Source organism: Melospiza georgiana, chromosome 1, assembly GCF_028018845.1.
Source record: "Melospiza georgiana isolate bMelGeo1 chromosome 1, bMelGeo1.pri, whole genome shotgun sequence".
Classification (NCBI taxonomy): Eukaryota; Metazoa; Chordata; class Aves; order Passeriformes; family Passerellidae; genus Melospiza; species Melospiza georgiana.
The window spans coordinates 39,296,670-39,316,344 of record NC_080430.1 but is presented as its reverse complement, the minus strand read 5'-3'; the positions used below and the strand labels follow the sequence as shown (position 1 = coordinate 39,316,344).

Here is a 19,675-nt window from a genome sequence, read left to right as displayed (position 1 = left end):
ATTCAGTGAAAATGAAATATTCAAAAAAATAGAACTGCTTCTCAGCCATTATTTTCCTCACAAGTATTGTCTTACTTTAAATTTACTGCTAATACAGTATGTTAGCAGTTGTCCTTAATAAGCTCTGCATACATCCAAGAAAAGTGCACACACTGACAAAGATGCTTCTAGTTTTGCACAACACATGGCTTTTTTTATACGGTATGTTCTCTCTTGAAAACTACTCCCTCACAAAATGAAAATTCAGCAGAAACTCTAATAGCTTTCATATTTCAGTCTAATAGGTAGCATGGCATTGCACTGCCACCCACCTTTGCTACAATATTGCACAGCACATTTAACAGACATTTGCTTCCTTCGCTCAGTCCTTATGCGCAGCTTCTGCAGGACCTTAGTATTAACATTTAACAGAGTCTATGAGCATAAAGCACATTTATGAACACCTGCTAGAACATTTTATTTGCCTTAAGAGTTTTATTATAACTGTTAAATTTTCTTGCTATGCTTTATGGGCCAAATCCTGGTCCAGTTTTAGCCTCAACTCTCATTGACTTCAACAGCACGCAGACTTGATTGTACGTGGGTTTCCATACCAATTCAATACAGCTTTAAAGAAAATGGGATCACTGGTAAGCACAATACTGGATAGAAAAAGCCAGCACTTAGCAACTCTAAATATCCACTGAACACAGCCTTCAAATGCAATTAAATAAACAAATAAACCCCACACTCCCAAGTCTGTAATCTCCACGCTGCATTACAAAACCCAACCCACACTGAGGCTAGAAGTACAAGGCATACACGTCAGGTATCCCATCCACAAACAGCTTGGTGGGATGTACTACCACCAACTACTCCCTCTCAGGTCACTCACTGATGCTCCTGCCACCAAAATTTGGTTGTCTGTATGAAAGCCATCAAAGGCCAGAATGCAGCCATGTCATGTTGGTCACCTCCTATGACACATCCAGTCACAGCCCTCTTCAACAACACCAGATCAGCTGGAACCAACCATGCAGAGCCAGAAGCTGCAGCTGATGAACAAGAGCCCAGGGAAGATGTTCCAGAGGATACCCTGCCAGAAGTCTGGCTGTTCCAAAGATGTTCTCTACAAGTGATCTTCTTCTTTACCATCATACTGGAGATGTTCCTAACACCCCTGTGAGACTGAACATGACTATACAGAAGCAACACAGCTCCTCATATCTCAGAGAAAAATAATAACAGAGGATGACAGGAAATCCACATGGAACTCCTCTAAGAAAATTTAACCACATTTGAAATGACTTAAGAGTTTACTTTGCCCACTGTTGTTAAAAGTCCAAAAATAGTAAGATAGCTAGCAAAGAATAGACAATATGGCAATGCCACATCTGTTTCACAAAAGCCTGACAGTAAATGCTTGATTCAAAGCATACTATTAAGCCCCCCAAAATTCAAGCAATTATAAAAATGAAATTATAGACACAATGATGAATGATGACAAACGAAACGTTAACAGATCTAGCACCATACAAAAAAAATATTGATTTTCTCTGATTACTACTTAGGTGATCAGAGTGTATGAGGTCCTAGTTGCCTGCTTGCTCTAGATTTTATTAATGCTTCAATATCAGACACCCAATTTGGAAATCAATGCTTACTTCATCATTTTTCTCTGAAGGATCCTATTATTCACAATTGATTTAACAGAAATGAAAGGCTTACCATTAACAAGACCCAGCTGCTGACACTTCTTAGATGAATTATTGAACTTCTAAGAGTGAATTAACTTAACCATCACCAAGACTTATTGTCTGATGTTTCTCATACCAAAGTCAGTGTATTTATAATTACAGAACCAAGTGGTAGAAAGTAACTCCTTTGCTGCCTCCTCCAACACCATACACCCCAAGTAAAAATTTGGCTTTGTAAAGATAAAAATGAGTTTTGCACCAAATTCAGTCAGTTGGAGCTTAGTCTCTAACTGCCTTTCGACACCCTGAATCTTCATTTATTTCTAAAACTCATAGGTCATTTCAAGGTTCAGAAAGAAGAAATCCAATTTATGGCAAGTTACATCTTCTGTCAATGAGATTACTACAGTCAAAGCTCCCTAGGGCTGCTCATGCCCTGCCAGAAAGCCTACAGAAGACTATTATTAATTCCCTTTAGGTACAAAATGAAGAACCACCTTATGAATTGAGATAAAAGTAAAAAATATTACACTAGTGCAAGTAGAAGCAGTACTACCAGTCCATGGCAAAAGCAGTGTAAATGTACAAAGCAAGAGTTTAAAACCTGCCATCTCAGCCACAGGGCTGTCTCTGCTCAGAACATAAATTCATCATGCCCATTTTCCAGTCTAAGAAGGACTATGCACCACCCAAGGTGAATTCAATTCCTCAAGTAAGAGCTTTGGCTCTGCTGAATGAAAAGTTCAAAACCAAAAAAAGAGCTGGAAGGTTTGGAAGGGCAGATGATCACACCAGCCTCTGTTGCATGAATATGTAATCCTATGCAATTCCCAAGCAGGTACACCACTAATAATGCTCTTCACAAGTCATCCTTGAGAAGTGGCAATAAAGCCCTGAGTGCCAACACACTGCCCAGCTGCACTGACCCACAAACACATTAGTGTCAAGAGCACAGAGCTGTGCTAGGCAATATGATATCCTTCAGCCACTGACAGAAGAACCACAGCTGCCTGGTGACGCAGGCAGAACAACTGCTCAGCTGCCAGAACAAGTGAACATTTCGGGTCTTGGTAGACTTTTGGCTAATCTCTACTACCTGGCTGAATAAGCCATCAAAATGCTAGAATGGCACCTGCTTTCCCCTTTAGCATTCATCACACTTACAGAGGTCAGCTTATGGTTATACTTACCTCTGCAACTGCTCTGAAGACTTCAGCACAAGACCAAGTTCAGACTCCAGATGCAACACATTCGGGAAGTCTTCTGGATTAATAACACAGTTTTTTGCCTCCTTTTTGTTTCCACAGAATAGTGAGATAACAGACCTGCTTATCCTTTTCACACAAGCTGAAAGTCAACAACTGTCCAAAATCACTAGGGCCTCTTCTCAAACCTCTCAGCGGATTTGAGTGCTTTCACACTGCTAGAGGCAAAACACCTGGGCCTTTTTTACCAGGGTTACTGTGTGAGGAAGACAGTCTTGGAGCAAACCAATCACTTTTTGAATACTGTATTTCCCTCCCAACCCCTGTTTTAACCCGTATCTTACTGAAACTAATCTGAAAATTCTGCTTCGGACATCGGACAAACACTTTGAAAATTAAGAAAAAGGGGAAGGAAAGAAGCTTCATAGACAGAGTCTCCAAGATCATAGGAGATCATTTCCTACATTAGGAAAACAGACCAAAATCATAAATTATGATTATTTTTAAAATATTTAAGTATTAAAAATTTTCAGTATGCCTCTTCTCTAAAGAATAACACTTTTGAAATGGAAGGTGGTTGGCCATAACTGAAACCTGCTTAAATTTGAGATCTGCATAAAACATCTCAGCAAGTAGGTTGTCTTTTTTTTAAAAAAGACATGGACCTTGGCAGATTTCCTGCTTTTCTTACACTCATTTCTTCCAGTACTTCCCACATTGTGAAATAACTCTTAATGCTATAAAGACAGTGCAGACTGCAAAAATTGGTCCTAGTGGTTCCAATGGGAGTGACGTGGCCAGAATTTGGCATTCAACAAAGTTTCCATTTCTACATAGGTTTCATTTATTTTTCAGTTTAAAAATAACACCATATTTTGGCATGTAACTAGAGCTGCTCCTGCAATTCAGAAGAAATAACACTGCTGGCAAGCGTCAAATCTGTTCCAAGACAAAAAACTGTGTTGGCAGAACTTTTTCTAAAAGTTCTTTTTGACTAGAGGCAGAATTCAACACCAGCATAAATGGAGAAACTTCAGTGAAAACAGTTATGTTACACATTAAGTTTATATAATGCAAATATATTTAGCTGACATGGAATTTAAATTCTTTTGAACCAATTCTGTTTATCTTCTACACGTACATAATAACTTAGCACCAAATTCTATAATCATTCTTCTGTGAATACTCTTTTCCCTCCTACATAAATGGTACTGTGCTATTTACAAAGTACCACAACCATGCCACACATTTTTTTAACGTAAGAGTTATCCAATTAGGATGTGGTGAAATTAAAGCTGCAAGATCCATATTCCTGCATCAATTACAGGCACAGAAGAAAATAACATAAATCTGACATTTCACAACTTCTGAGGGTTTGATTTTGCAACCTACTTTCTAAAATACCTTTTTTGCACGTCATGCCCAAGGATTTTTTTAGAACATGAATACAGTTAACCAATGTGCAGCGGTGCTTCATCAACACAGATCACAGCAAGATTTGACTCCCAACTCCATTGTAGCACAGACAACAATGAAACCATTCAAGTACCAAGACAAAGATGCTCATACCCCTTGGATATTCAGGATTTGGCTGGTTGATGGATGGGACAAAGTACTTACAAGGAAACCTGTACTATTTTAGATTAACTGTTGAGAAAAAGTGAATTGAGTTCTTCTTGCCAGAGAGAGGGAGAAAGTTACATGACAGTGGCAACAGGCTGCTTCAATTCTCTTGAAGAAAAAGCAATACAAAGCTTAAACATGTAGATATTTCTAAAGCCAAGTTCTAAGCACAGCTTGCTCACTGTACCCTAAATACAGTTGACTTAACTCTAAATACAGTTCTGTGAGTATTGCATTGAACATCTTCAGTGTTTTGCCTTTTTGTCAAACTACGCTTTTTTTTACATTTTGTTATACTGTCACTGAAAAAGAAAATATAAAGAAATGTAGACTGAATTTATTTACTTTCAGATTGTTAAGCATTTGTATCCAATGCACCACAATTCATGAACTGCTTCACAGAATTCAACTAAGCACAACTAACACACCTTTAAAGGTCCCTTCCAACCCAAACTATCTTATGATTTGAAACACTTGATTGTACGAGTCAGTCTGCCTATGTGTAAAGTATCTTTCCAATAAAATATACCACTCTAGATGTCCATTGACATAAAACTATTCAACAAATAAAAAGAAAGGTAAGAGGTGATACTTATGTTCAGACCACAAAATAATGCAGTTAATTTCACCACCAATATAATTAATACAATGACCAGATAAGTACAGTTAGAACTCCAAATAAACTTAATATGCTTTATATGTAAGTAAAAACTAAATAGAACATGAACTAAACTTGAGGTCTAGAATTCCAACCAGTAGTCTCATTGAGAATAAATTACACAAAATTTTCAGCATAGTGTACCTAAGAATTGATGTCACAAAAATCAGACCTTCAGAAATTTAAGGCAAATTTGCCACCAAAGAAAACACATCAATCATCTTTTTATTTCCACTGTAGAAATGTACTACAGGTATTTCAGAAAGACTTTGATTTTCAAAAATAAGTGGTCTGTTTCTTTCCATACATTACCAAGTCTAACAGAGGCCCATTTTTATTTAGGCTAAATCATGCCTTATGGGATACACTTAGGAGGAGGAAAAGAGGACATACAACTGGCATTTGAGACATATTGCCAGTACAAAGCTGCCAAAAGCACACAGCAGGGAGCATGTTTTGGCTATCCATGAGCAGAATAAGCATGCACTCCTTAACCACTGCCAGCTGGCATTTGTTTCCAAATAGAGAATGCTCACTAGGCAGTTTGGAGACTGGACATACTCCTAACCTTAACTATGCTCCCATAAAAATGTGATGCTGAGATACCTCATTAACCATGCCTCTCTCTTAGCTGACTGCCAAATGAGAGAGACTGAATGACAAACGAAAAGGATACATTTCTCCCTCTGCACAAAAAAGCACTTAAAGTATATCCTAACATACTCAAGTACTTACAGTAGAAGAAAGATTTTAAGAGTGTTGGAAGAAAATTCTGCCAGAATCTCAAAAAGCAGAAACACTGCCGCACTCTATTGTACATAGATAGAAAAAGTGAAATCCAGAGGCACAGAGTAACAAGAAAACACAGCAATGTATAGAAAGAGTGGCTGGCGCTGTGATTATAAACTGCACTACCATGTTTAATACAACCTCCAGCACTCCTCACAACAGACGCTCCCTGCTTTATGTGCTGGGGCAGATTTGTGGGTAGAAGATTAATGTCCCCCTCCATCTGTTAATGACTATATAGGTCCCTTGGGCTTTGCACCAAGGGTACTTTGCCCTTAGGATGGAACAAGAAATGGGAATCTCTGTTTGTTACAACATGCACTTACTATTTCCAGCAACACTAGCAATTGCTAGATGTGTATATTATTTCAACTTTATCTACCAAAACCATATTTTATCATGGTAGCTCAACTGTGGTTCCAAGTAGATTTTCAAAGAGATCAGTTAAAAGGAGAACAAACCAACGGGAGTGGGGGGGGCACTTTTCACTTTCAAAGTGCTTTCCTGACACATAGAGCCTGCATCAGTATTTGCCCTGTAAGTGCTCTATTCATTTAACTTTGCACTAGAATTTCAAAGTGACTCCACTTTTTGGATTTCCCTTTCTCTGTCACTGATATCCTGCTGTCATGGACCAAGCAACTCGCGAGGAAGAAATGTACCAGACTGCCATGCAAAGGAGAGGGCACTAATTAAAGTCTTCATTTCCTTCAGGGGGTTCTGAGAGTGGATTTTAACTTACCCCTGTTAACTGTACCTTTCCTCCTGAGACCTGGAGGCAAGTCAGAAGCAGCTTGACACCAGCACAGTCTTTGTGGACCTAAGCCAGTTTGATATCCTGGAAGAATACAGGGAAATAACTGTTACAAAAATGATGTTCTGAAGGAATGAGGCAAACATAGTCACCACTAGAACCATGATACTCGGAGCAAAATCAGAGAAAATCTTAACAGTATCTCCAATATCCATAAATGAGAAACCAAAACCAGAGCGTTGCTTCGCTAAAATCTCCAAATGTGGCGTCTCAGGTTTGTTTCATGCTTCCTTTCTTCCTTTTCCCACCCCTATCAATTGCAACACTGACCTCAATTCCATCTCAAGGAAGAAATAGTTGCCCCTGCCAAAATTCCCTGTGAGCACCAAAGGGAATTCCAGGGGCAGACAACCATGTTTACATTAACACCAAGCATATTTAATAAACTTCTCCCTGTTTACTCAGCTCAACTTTGGAAAAAGCTGGAACACCTTTGCAGCTGAACCATCCACACAAGAATATTCTACCCTCAAAAGGGAGATGCAATTTCAGCACATGACCTCTACCAATCCTTTTGATCCAACTGGGCACTGTTTCTCACAAACCATTCCTGCCCAACAAGAAAAGCAGGACAAGACCATAGTCAAAAGGGGAAAAGAAAGAAAAACGGAGAAGAAATTGCTCTGTACTGTCCATCATCTTCAGCAGAGAATTTCCTGGTCTCAAATGCTGCCAGAGTGAAGAACCTGCAGCCACAAAAGACAATTTTTTCCCTCTATATCAGCAGCAGTACAAAACAATGAGTGTTGAACTAACAAAGGGCTCTGCCTGTCTAGGCCTTAGTACTCATAGTATTACTCTGAAAACACTTCTCTACTGGCTTCCCAAATAAGAAAATACTCCAAATCTAAGATACACACTTAATGTTGTTAAAATTCAATGTAAAACACAACCAAAACATCCAGCCTGATTTGTATATATTTTGTTTCTGTAACGTAATATTGTTAGAATCAACAGAGTTGCTCCCAGATTTCTCATCTGAATCTAGTGATATTTAGCCTTTTTCTTATGCTTCCTTAAGAAGGCATCATTCCACCTTTCATTTGAAAATTAAAGGAATCATCTTTTCCTTTAATCTTTGTACAATAGAGGAAAACGCATTCTGAGCATACACAGAGCAGGTAAAAGGGATTCAATGCTAATATTTCTTGATTAAGTTCTTCTCAGGTCCTTTTAGAAGTCTGACTTAGAGACAAAAAGTTTGAAACTCAATGCTAAAAAAATAATAAAATATATAGAGTTAAGAATATTAAAGACAAAGGCAAAAGGAAGGTAAGGGACAGAGCAAAGAGCTGCAGTTTCCCTTTCCTGTAGGGAGTACAAGATAACACAAGATAACACATCTCCTTCTGAGCAACAGCTTGCTTTCCTTAATGCGCCTCCTCAAGTGCCATCCTATGGCCTGCACAGGTAGGCAGCCCCTGGAGAGAAAAGCCACTGAAGTCTGTGCATCCTACAGAGCACTGACAGCAATCATTCAAGCTTTTATATAAGCCCCCTGTACCTCTGCAGAAAGGCTGCTCTCAATCTGGCCTCCAGAGAAAATGCAGCAGCCTAGATTGATAACATCTACTCACCCTGCTGCTGATTAGACAGAGACTGTCTCTGACAGACTTTCTCAACAGCTGAACAGGAGTGTTTAGCCTCAGCCACAGCTAACACATCTAGCTCAACCACTGGGAAAACACATTTAATGTCAATTGCAAAAAAAAAAAAAACCCAAACATATCTGTTTGGGGGAAGAGCAGGGGAGTTACTGTTGCTTATTTGTGGAGAAGAAGGGAGGAATGTATCATGTCTGCACACATACACAGACTTATGTCTCACACATGGGTACGGGATAACAAATACAGCTTGTTCTCCACTACAGAATTTTCCACTTTGAACATATAGACATCAATATACAAAGTTCATGTTATTTCAGTGAGATACCTTTTGAATGAATAATGCTGGCAAGATGACAATTCATGTACCACACATTCTTTGGTCATCACTAACTCAAGGACAAATTGAAGTCTGAAGGCCAAATCTATGGGGATTTCTGGTGACATCACTAAGACCTCACACAGATGCCTGAGACAAGTAGTGCTGGTATTTTCCCCACCTTTGCACCAAATTAGTTCTGAGAAATGACTCAAAAAACAAACAGTCAAACATGATGCCACAACTAACAAGAGTGAGCTCCATCAACAAGAGTACTCTCATCACATCAGGAACAAAGGACATGTGAACAATCAATCTTAGAAAGTTTCAGTAGCCATTCTGTCAGGAAAAAAAAAAAAAAACAACAACCCAATATTTCTTTATCAAAGTATAAGAGTTATCAAATTTAGTATGCTATATACCTTCCCAGACTTGTGAAGAACTCACCAACAGTACCCACAGCCAAGTCCAGCAAAGACTACCACTTGACCTGTGTCACATTTATTTTTCAGAGTTACTCTCAACACACAGCAGCAAGGCTGTGACTAGTCAAGGCAGCAGCAGCACTTTGCCCCACAGTTTAAACTTGCTCCTTTGCAGGTGTTCTTTATCCATTTTTATTCAAAATTAGCTTGGCCACGAGTACTACACAAAAGGGCTCCTCTGATCCCACTAACAGTTCTTTTGTCCTAGGAATATAATTTAAAAGACTATTTAGACTAACTTTTACAATACTTATTTTCTCTGCAGGAAATCTTCTCACAGAATCAGAATAATTTAGGCTGAAAAGGACCTCTAGAGGCCATGTCCTCCAATTCCCAGTCAAAGCAGTGCTGATCTCAAAGTTAGAACAAGTTGATCAGAGTCTTGTCCAGTCATGTTTCTAAATCTCCAAGGTCAAATCTCACAACCTTCACAGACCTCTGGTCAGAGTTTAACTATTCTGATTGTTAATTCTTTTTCCTTATGCCCAGTCAGAATTGCTCTGTTTCTATATGCGACAACTGCACCTCACCCTTGCTCTGTACACCTCAGAAAAGAGCACTGTTCTCTGTTCCAAAACAGACTATTAGGAAATGGAAGGCAAAAATTCACCTTCATCTTCTAATCTCCAGGCTGGAAAAACCCAGATCCCTCAGCGTCTCCCTGTATGATGTGTACTCCAGACACCAACTGAAACAAGGTGGCTGCTCCAGATTAAAACTCTTTAAATTATTTATGAAAATGTAACAAAGCCTTTCACATATCTCACCTGCATCATACAACATTACTTTACAGGTCCCCTGAGGCAGACAGGACCATTGGTACCTTTCTTTCTGATCCCAAAGAAAGCTCTGAGGACAACCTCAGAGGAGCAGCAAGCATAAAGGATTTGATAAGATGATGCACAGAGTGGCATCTCAGATCACCTAAACACTCTGGAACAGCACTTTTTTAAGAGTACAAAGAAAAAAAAATCAACATTTAAAAGAAGTTTAATGTGGTTAAGAATGTAGCTATAGAGCTTCCTGCAGTTGACCCCAGAAAAATAAAAGACATGTGATGTGTAACTTCCTTTGACTTTTCTTTGAACTCTTGATAGAAGTTCCTGCTTTAAAGAGCAGGATTTTTTTATTAATTGCTTTTTCAATTTTCATTAATATTTCCAATAGTACCTAACACTAAAATATCTGCATGCACCAATTCCATGGGTTAGAACACCCTCTCAAAGAAAAACAGTTTCTAATCTTTATTTGGAGATAGGGTGCACTGCATTACTTGGATGAAATGAGCAATACCCGCCCCTCACTTGACCCTGTTAATTCCAAAGCATTTGCAGAGAATCTAGACATAGGTCAAAACAGATACAAGAAAAAGGATACATAAGAAAAAGATCTGTTACCCTGAGTTACTGAGAGCACAATTCCATGCATGGCAGCACAAAGCCTGCCCTCACAGGGCATGAATCAGGTTTCATTCAGAGACCCAAGGAAGTCAGCTTTCTATACAACTTCATAGGATGTTCCCCATATGCAAGAATGGTTTTAATAAAGATTTTATTTATTATTTATTTAGAGCTTGTCATCTATTACTCAGCTACATATTGCTGCCACAGGGAGAAGCTTTTCATATCTGCCTAGATAAGACCTAAAACCTCTGAAATCATGACTGCCAAACACTCCAACAATCAGCAGCCCCAGATCTTAAGATTAAGCTGTGGAAGTTCAAAACCTGTACCCTTAGCAGATGCAACAGGTCCACCCAAGAACATAACATGCATTAACACTGAAAAATAGCTGTGAAACTATTTATACAGACAAACACACCTGTATACTCATTTGTGCATACTGTTGGCAGAATTGTGCGTATTACACACATGCCCCATACTACACACATGACCTTCAGCAATTTAAGAACAGTAGCACCTCCAGAGAGGGGCACGAACACACACACTGGCACAGGACTCAACTCAGCTCTGAAGTTTCCACATGACCTGGAAAGGTTTTGCCATCACCTATGTAAGAAAAAGAACAAAACCCACTCTATGTGCAAAGCTTTTTAATGCCTCCACAACTGGCACTTTCACATCTCCAGGTTGGGGTTTTCTCCCCTCCTTTCATCCTATCTCCATTCAGCTTATGTAGAGACCACCTCCAGAGTGCCATGCTAATTAGCAACAGCTTGCACTCTTTATTAAAACTAAAAATAACCCCAAAAAACCTAGTGAAAAGAAAAACTGAATGAGCACATATGCATTTCATCATTTCAGTAATATTGGTGTTATTTTAATTATACTTAAATAATTTTAATTGTGATCTGAGCAGCAGACTAGCTATAATTGCTGAAAAATAGAGTTATAAATGAAACATAAGGTCTATTGCCTTACAGACTTGTTATAAAGTGCTACAAAAATATATATGTCTGTAAGCAAAACTAACAATAATAAGCTCACTGTGTAAGGACAAAACAAAGAGGTGAACAGTAGAGGAATGTTCAGCTGGTGTAACAAATTAATCCAAAACCTACAAAGTATAACTTCAACAAACTAAACAAATATTTAATAAAATTAAGTTCTTTTTACTTTCACTTACATGAGTAGGTCCTAAAAAGAAGAAAAAAAACATTCTTTATAGTTCTACAAATTTTCTGTATTTCCAGTACTTCATCGGCTTTTTCACAATGGGCCTTATTCTGTTTCCTTATGTCTGTACTTCCTGTATGTTCAGCATTCACCAATCTACCTTGAATACAAGCTAAACTATAGATTACAGAAAATGAGAAGTTCAGTGACTCTTCCAGTCTGAAAGATTTTCCCAGTACTGTAGCAAACAGAATACTGCACATTGCTTTGTGGGAGGGGAAATATGATTTAACTGACATTTCATCAGTGTCTTGGGAGTCAAAGACCATCCCCTATAATATTGAATATTTAATTAGAACACAGCCTACAAATAAGAAAATATTGGCCATAATTTTCCCCAGTATCTTGCCTAAGCTGTAACAATAGTTTGCACTTGCAATATTCACCGCAGTAGACTCCATTATTATAATTAAGATCAGCTAAGCTGTTTTAGGGAATTTCAATAGCTACTGTCTCCTCCTCACAGATGAACAAGAGAGAGTCAATGATATTGAAAGACAACAGATTTAATGCAGATAACTTACAGAGTTCAATACCACAAAATATTACTGAAACAACAGGTTATTAAACCAGGCAAGATATTAAAGCTTCGTGCATAAGATAATCGCTAGCTGAGAAGGGCTAGAAAAACTTCCACCAAACAAAATCCACTCTGTAACTGCTAATAACAGCTGGTTGACAATGGCTGGACTTTGTATTGCATCCCACTGAGGACTGGCAGCTTTTTTAATCACTGCTTGTATCACCTACTAGGAGAATCCCACCGTGGGGCGCAAAGTAATGGAAAACTAATCTTTGTCTTGAAAATACCTGTATTTCTTGTGTGAAACACCAGTATTAGCACAGATCTGGTTGAACCTGCTTGCAACTCTGATTTTCCATGTGGAAACGCACAGAAGTCAACAGGAACTCAGTTTATGCTACCTACCCACCATATCCTTATCGACAGAAGTGTGAAAATGGATGATCCCTTCCAGGCACACCTGGCTCAAACTCCTACTGTACACACCTACAGACACTCATAGCTAGGAATTTGCTGCAATAATTCATTTCTTTCTACAGAAACGGGGATAAGTGAGAACACTGAGCCTTCTACACCTCGCCCACACTAGAGACCCACTACCCCCAAAACAAACTCTATCAATAAATCCCTTTTACTACTGACATAGACAAAATTACCTCAGCAGAAAATGAAAAAGCAATCCTTGGTGGTGCCACTCTTTCTACGTAGAGAGAACTCAATTTTCATGTGTAACATAATGCTATTAGGGTGAATTAGCCTGAAAATGCAAGAGGACTGAGATTTCTGCAAGAAGGTGCAAAAGAGATGCAAAGTACCCAAAGTGCAACCATCTGCGGTGGAGCCACTTTGGATTTTTCACAACCACACTTAGTCACAACATAATGACAACCCAGGTTGAAGCACTCCAATTTACTAACATCATGAGACTACTACAGGAGGACAAATCCTGCAACCCTTCATCTAGCAAAGTATATTTTGCTGGAAGCTGACCCACATAAAAAGCTGAGGATCAACCTTCTCTGATCATTAAAACAGACACAGACAGATGCTGACACAACAAGCTCCTACCCAGAGCTTGATTCATAAAGGAATGATTTAATTAATATTTCAAATCAAAACCAGCCTTCTTGGTTAAAAAACAAAGCACACACTAACTCCTGATGCTCTTATTTTAAGAGCAATGGTTTTTTACTCAGTTTTGCCTCCAACTCTTCCCAAATGACATAACCAGAACTACAAACAAGTGATGTCCACATAGCAACTTCTACCACAATGACACAACTGATCTAAATTTACACTGACACCACTTTACCTTAAATCAGCTTCTCCCACATGCACAGGCCTTTGCACTAGGTATCCAATTCCTTCAGTCAGCCTTAGCATCATATACAATTAACCTATGCTTGCTGAACTTCCTCATGAGAACTCTTCCAAGAGAAAGAGACGAAGAGCAGACTCAGTGAATTTCCTTTCCTTGAACTGTCCTGGTGGGCATCTTTTGGATCTAGCACAGTCCTTGGACAATAATATTTTGTGTTGCTCCATTAACTACTTTGCTTTCAGAATCCATGCTATTGTTCCCCTTTCTCTTCAAAGCATAAAGTTAGACAGCATTTATTGCCAGTAATTTAGCCCTTCATATTTTGTTACACGCAGCTTGCTTAAATGCTATTAAAAGCATTTCTCAGCCAAAGGCAAAACATCAACACTATCCAAACCCGCAAAATTCTGCCACAGATTCAAGCGACCAAATTGTCACTCTACATACAAACAACAGCGTGCCACTAGAAAACACCAGAAATGCATGAAGAGCATCCCTATTACCTTCTTGCATCAACGCCTGTGACACGCACACATTGGGTTTGCTAACCATGGATGGCTCCCTGGCAGGCAGCAGAAGGGATCCAGCAGAGCCCCACACCGCCAGCCTCACTCACCCAGAAGTAATCCCTGCTCCAGCCGCACAGCCACCGCGTCCCAACAACATCCTCCGGCGAGGAGGGGAGCCGCAAAACTGAACTTTGGCTCCCCAGAGGCGCAGGAGAGCCGCCCTGCACGCCTGCCCGGCCGCTGCCCCAGTTACCGGGGCACGGGAGCAGCGGGAGGCGAGGCGCGCAGCCGGCGGGAGCGCGGGCACCGCGGCTCTGCTGCGCAGCGATCCCGCTCTGCTCCCGCACACCGAGCCGCTCCGCACAGCGAGCGCTGCCGAGACTCACTGCCTTGTTTAACCACACCAGTAAGCACCAAGTTTAGTGGGGTTTGGGTTGGACTGGGATTTTTTTTTTTTAATATTCCGCCAAAACAGCCGTTCATTCAGGCCAACGCCGCCCAGCAGGAGAGCAGCCGCAGCGGCGGAGAGGGTGCCGGGCAGACAGGGTCCCGAGCACAGCCCGGCGCTCCATGCTCCCAAACCGGCCCCGACGCGCCTCGGGCGCGCTTTTGTCTGCGGAGGAGAAGGCACGGAGCGCCCGGGCGCTGCCGCCACATCACCGCGCTCACGGGCTGCAGCCCGAAACAGCGCCCGCGCCGCCGCGCGTCCCGCCGGGCAGCGGGAGGAGGTGCCCGGTGCCCCGCGCTGACCCGCTCCGAGTTGCTGCGGGGGCAGCGCGGACGGGCGCGGAAGGCGGCGCGGGGGGAGCGCCGCGCCAGCCGGGACCGCCCGGGCGCAGCCGGCAGCGCGCCCCGCTGCCCTCCCGCCTCTCCCCGCGCCGGACGCGGCAGGCAAGGAACCGACCCCGACCTCGCCAGCCGCCGGCAGCCCCGCGTTACCTCGGCAGCCTCCCGCTCCCGCCGCCGCCCCGCCAGTGCCGCCGAGAGTGGCGGCGGCAGCCCCGGACCCCCCGCCCCGCCCCGCCCCGCCCCCTGGCGGGGCCGCGGGGGCTCGCGCGCCCCCTTGCCGCGCGCGGGGCCCGGGGGGCGCGGGGCGATTCCCGCCCGCGCGGGCCGTGAGGCGGGAGCGGCACTGAGGGGACAGCGGGGACAGCGGCACTGAGGGGACAGCGGGACTGAGGGGACAGCGGGGACAGCGGGACTGAGGGGATAGCGGGACTGACGGGATTGAGGGGACTGCGGGATAGCGGGGGCAGCGGGGACAGCGGGATAGCGGGGACAGCGAGGACAGCGGGACTGCGGGGATACGGGAGATAGCGGGATCCCTCCGGCGCGCTTCCCGCCCGGAGCTCCGCCGCTGGGGGCAGGTGCGGAGTGGGACGGGACACGGCACCCCGGGCTCGCCCCCGGCTCTCCGGACGCTGCCAGGCGCTTCCCAGATCGAGCGCGGGCACCCCCGGTCGGAGCAGCCCGTCCCGCTTTCCGCCCAGCGCAAGGCACCGGGGCGCGGGATGGGCTTACCCCTCCCGCCGACCGCTCACCTCGCGAGTGCTCTGCGTTTGGACTGCTCTGCCCGCAGCCTCTGGATAGAGTTGTTCTTCCATCAGACTCCCGTTGGTAACACCTTCGCTGCCGATGTGCGTCCTCTTGCCTTGACGGCTGCAGTGACTCTCCGTGCCTTCTGCAGGTGTGTGTGTCCGACGGGGAGCAGAGCATGCAGTGAGAAACGTTAGGAATTCCTGCTAGGGAAGAAATCCCGAAAGAGGGAGAAAAGGTGTGGTGATGCTCAGATGGGCTACGGGCTCCAAGCCTTCCGTCCCAACAGAACAGGAACTGACTGGGCCTTCAGCATCTTCTCAGCTGCTGATCATCTCAGCTTAGAGACTGCAAAATCTTCAGGAGTTAAAACAGACAAAACCACCCTGAATTCAGATTTTTGACAGCTGTAATGAGCACAAGGAAGAATTATGTAAACATTATTAAGTGTTAATAAACACATGTCAGTGTTAGGCACTCTTGTGTAGAAATGTTGGTAAAAGCCACAGTGAAAGCTTTAGTCATAATGTCTTTTTAACTTTATGTAGCTGGTGTAATAGGCCCTGTGCACTGCTGTTGCCTCGACGGAAAATCATTACCCAGTAATGGATGAGCCAGTTCGGAAGGAGTGCCACTGGGATACTGCACACTTTCATTCAAAGATTCTATGTATTAGAGGAAGTAGCAGGAGACCTGCCAACTTTCCCAATTTAATTATTAAACTGTCAGTTCCTGACTCCTTGTTTCGACTTCCTGAGGCAACATCTGGCTGTAATAACAAAAATAAATAAATAAAATAAAATTTGATCATTCACTCAGCAGCATTCTCTTTGCAATGTCCTTTTTACAGCAACTTTTATGAAAAGCTCAATATGGGGGATCCAGACCCAGCATCTCTCTGAAGTCCCCAAAAGCAAAGACAAGAACAGTTTCAGCTGTGATCCTCAAGGCAAAGATGTGCAGAAGGCTATATCATGTACTTGAGCCTTTTTTCAACGAGTCTGGTGGTGTGCATTTTAATCTTCCTAATCCTTCTTTTATTCATAAGAACATCAGCGGGTTTTTTTCACTGCATGAATCTGCATGATATGACTCTGGGAGATTAAAAAAACCTCTTTTGCGAGCCAAGAATTTTTGCATTTTCATCAAACATTGCTTCAAAAGGGTAAAGTTGGTTTCAGGAAGAAAAAAAACATAAAGGATATCAGATTTAAATGCTACCAAATGTGAGCAAAACACTGAAGAGAAGTTTTGAAATATCTGAGACTGTGTCTTCACGTGTCCCCTGGATCTGTTTCATATGATGTGACAGCTTCAGCTCACAATTCGTTATGGCAGTGGCTTTTGGAACTGAATGCCTCTTTTTTTCATATCCTCACTCAAACACACGCACACGCTTACGAAAATATGGATCTATATATGTACACATGCACACGGAGAGACAAATACAGAGTGACTCAGCTCTGCATTCTACTTGCTTAATCAGTTTCAAAGCTTCAGCACTGTTCCCCTGCCTTATTTAAAATGCCTAAGGCCACCTTTCCCACGTTGCTTATTTCAGCGCTGGGGTACAGAGCCTTTGACAAAGCTGGGCCATCTACCCTGCCTTCTGCGGGTCACCCTCTCCTAAAAGCCTTTCTGCAGGTCAGGAGGTCAGCCCTTCCATTAATCACACGGCAGCTTGGGATTCAGCATTCACCCTGCACACTGGTCCTAGGGAATCCTCAGAGATCTTTCTGCCTGGTGGTCACTTGGGGCTAAGGAAGGAGATCAAGATCTGGAGGCAGAGGTCATGCAAGCCCAAACTGCAGAGAGATGGTGTCAGGAATGCTGTGGGGTGACCACCATCGCCCAAGCACTGCACAGTGATTTGGTCTGCCCCATGCCATGGACAGATAAGAGCTGTAGCAGCTCTGCTGGTGAGTACTGGTCAGGCAAGTATGGCAGCAGTGCCTAATTCAGTGCCTCCATGTATGACTCTTTCCCTAGTTCTCCCAGAGAAAGCACTCCTGGTTTTCTCCCTTCCATCAAGAAGTCAGGTAGACAGATCAGGAGAGTCTGAAGTCAATGTTGCTGTCTTTTGGGCTTCTGTCAGATTTTTTACATTAGGTCCTTGGTCGTCTTCCTCAGAAGTTTCCTTCTTCTCATAGCTTGGAGGAACTTCTGGAACATTTTATTGATTTCTTAGCTGCTCTCCACTGGAACTCCTCATAATTCCTTGCTTCCTAAGGCTTCCTTGGGTTCTTTTTCTTTTGTATCCCCAGTTCAAGCAGCAGAAAAGCTAACTATCCTGTTAAGTAGGGCAGCCTTTCTTAAATCGTCGAAAGAACTCTGGATAATCCTTTCATACCTGTCTCCCATCTTCAAGTGAAATGACTATGCCTCTTAAGTTGTCATAGGATGGAATTGAATACTTATATAAATTCTATTCAAGATTCTCCTGTTTTCCCTACAGTTCATGACAGATCAGTCAGACTCTTCCTTTAGACTGTAAAGAAGAAAGAAAATAGAGAGAGGGGAGAGTGTTCAAAGTGGATTTTCTGGTCAAATTCTATTTAACATTTTTTCTACTATTTGCCAATTCCCAGGCCTATGGCTTAGAATTATTTTTTAAAAGCCACCTGGGGTTTAAAAAAAAAAGGAAACAAATCCTCAAAACAAAATGTTTCAAAATGCTCTGGACCAAAGCAATGTCCTCCAAGACAGCAAAGACTATCCTGTGACCAGATGCAGCCTTGAAAACTTCTGTAGGAAGTTTTAGGCAGGAAAATTTGTACTTCTGTACATTAAGGAGTCTATAATCAATTTCCCTAGCTTTTGCTCAGGAGATCCCGCGACTACTTCTGTACAGAATACAAATTCAGAAGTAAAAAGGAAACTATGAAAAAGAGAGCAAATCCTTCATGAAAAGAAGGTCAAAGAACAGTTTAACGCAGAGAATTTCACAATCTGTTGGAGAAGGTCAATACATGATGGATAAGACTACACCAGATGTATTTGTATATTTACAAATGTGAAAGCAGAAATTAAAGTCTTATTAAAAGTAGCAGCTGTTAATTGCCAGCCTCACATATAGACACATGCTTGGAGAGACTGTTAATTAACTGAGTGGAAAACTAGAGGAATTTCAGCTCTGAGTTACTTGTCATGGCCTTAAGAATTTTGGTGAGAGACTCTGATTCCCAGGTGGATCCTGAGCTGGATAATATTTGTTGGCTATACGGAGGCAATGATGTCTATCTGAAACAGAATTGCCCATCCATAAGGATGTGCTGATCCACTAGGGTCAGCAACTATTAAAACAGGCTGACATAAAGAGCCTCCCAGATATCTGTTTTCATATAGTCTGGAGACATCAGCTCGTATAAAACTGCAAAATACTTGAGACTCAGAATGTAAAATTGCTTTCCTTAATGAAAAGCTTCCTTTACTGAAGGGGAGAAAAAAATATCCTTCAGGATCTGAATACCAGCTAGCAGACAAAAAATCCAGAATCCCACTAAGCATGGAGCACACTTACATGAACATTTGCAACAGCCAGCACTTAGCTAAGGACATGATAAAAATCCCAAGGTGTTAATAATAACAACAACTGAATCCCTAGCAATATTCATAGGTTGTTGGTTGGGGGTTTTTTTCTGCAAGATACTGGCAGGAAGGAACATGGAGTCTGTGCACAAAATTTAGAGAATTAATTTTGTGTCTTCCATGTTTACTAGGTTACAGAGATGATATTTTACCTTTAGAGATGAAAAATAAAGCTGTGCTGCACTCAGACCTTCATGCAATAATAACTGATGGTGGCAGCTGAGATTATGGGAGCATCTGCAGCTACAAATACTCATCTGGGACTCCTTTAGGCTTCTGTGTATCATCTGGTCTTCTATTATCTCCTTGGGAATTAAACTAAGCAACACATGGGTGCCATGATTTCTGAATGCTTGATAAAGGAAGTAAAAAATAAAGCTAATGAAAAA

General features: G+C 42.1%; 1 protein-coding gene across 4 annotated transcripts in view; it reads right to left on the bottom strand.

Moving 5' to 3' along the window:
- Positions 1-15,161, bottom strand: part of RARB (retinoic acid receptor beta) — a 321,962-nt gene extending 306,801 nt beyond the window's left edge. For all 4 annotated transcript variants that reach the window (XM_058042289.1, XM_058045096.1, XM_058041608.1 and 1 more), the window contains exons 1-2: positions 15,102-15,161; positions 6,694-6,789 (exon numbers count right to left, since the gene is read on the bottom strand). The gene's annotated coding sequence lies outside the window, so the exon portion shown is untranslated. The remainder of the gene's footprint in view (positions 1-6,693; positions 6,790-15,101) is intronic.
- Between the last annotated feature and the right edge of the window lie 4,514 nt (positions 15,162-19,675).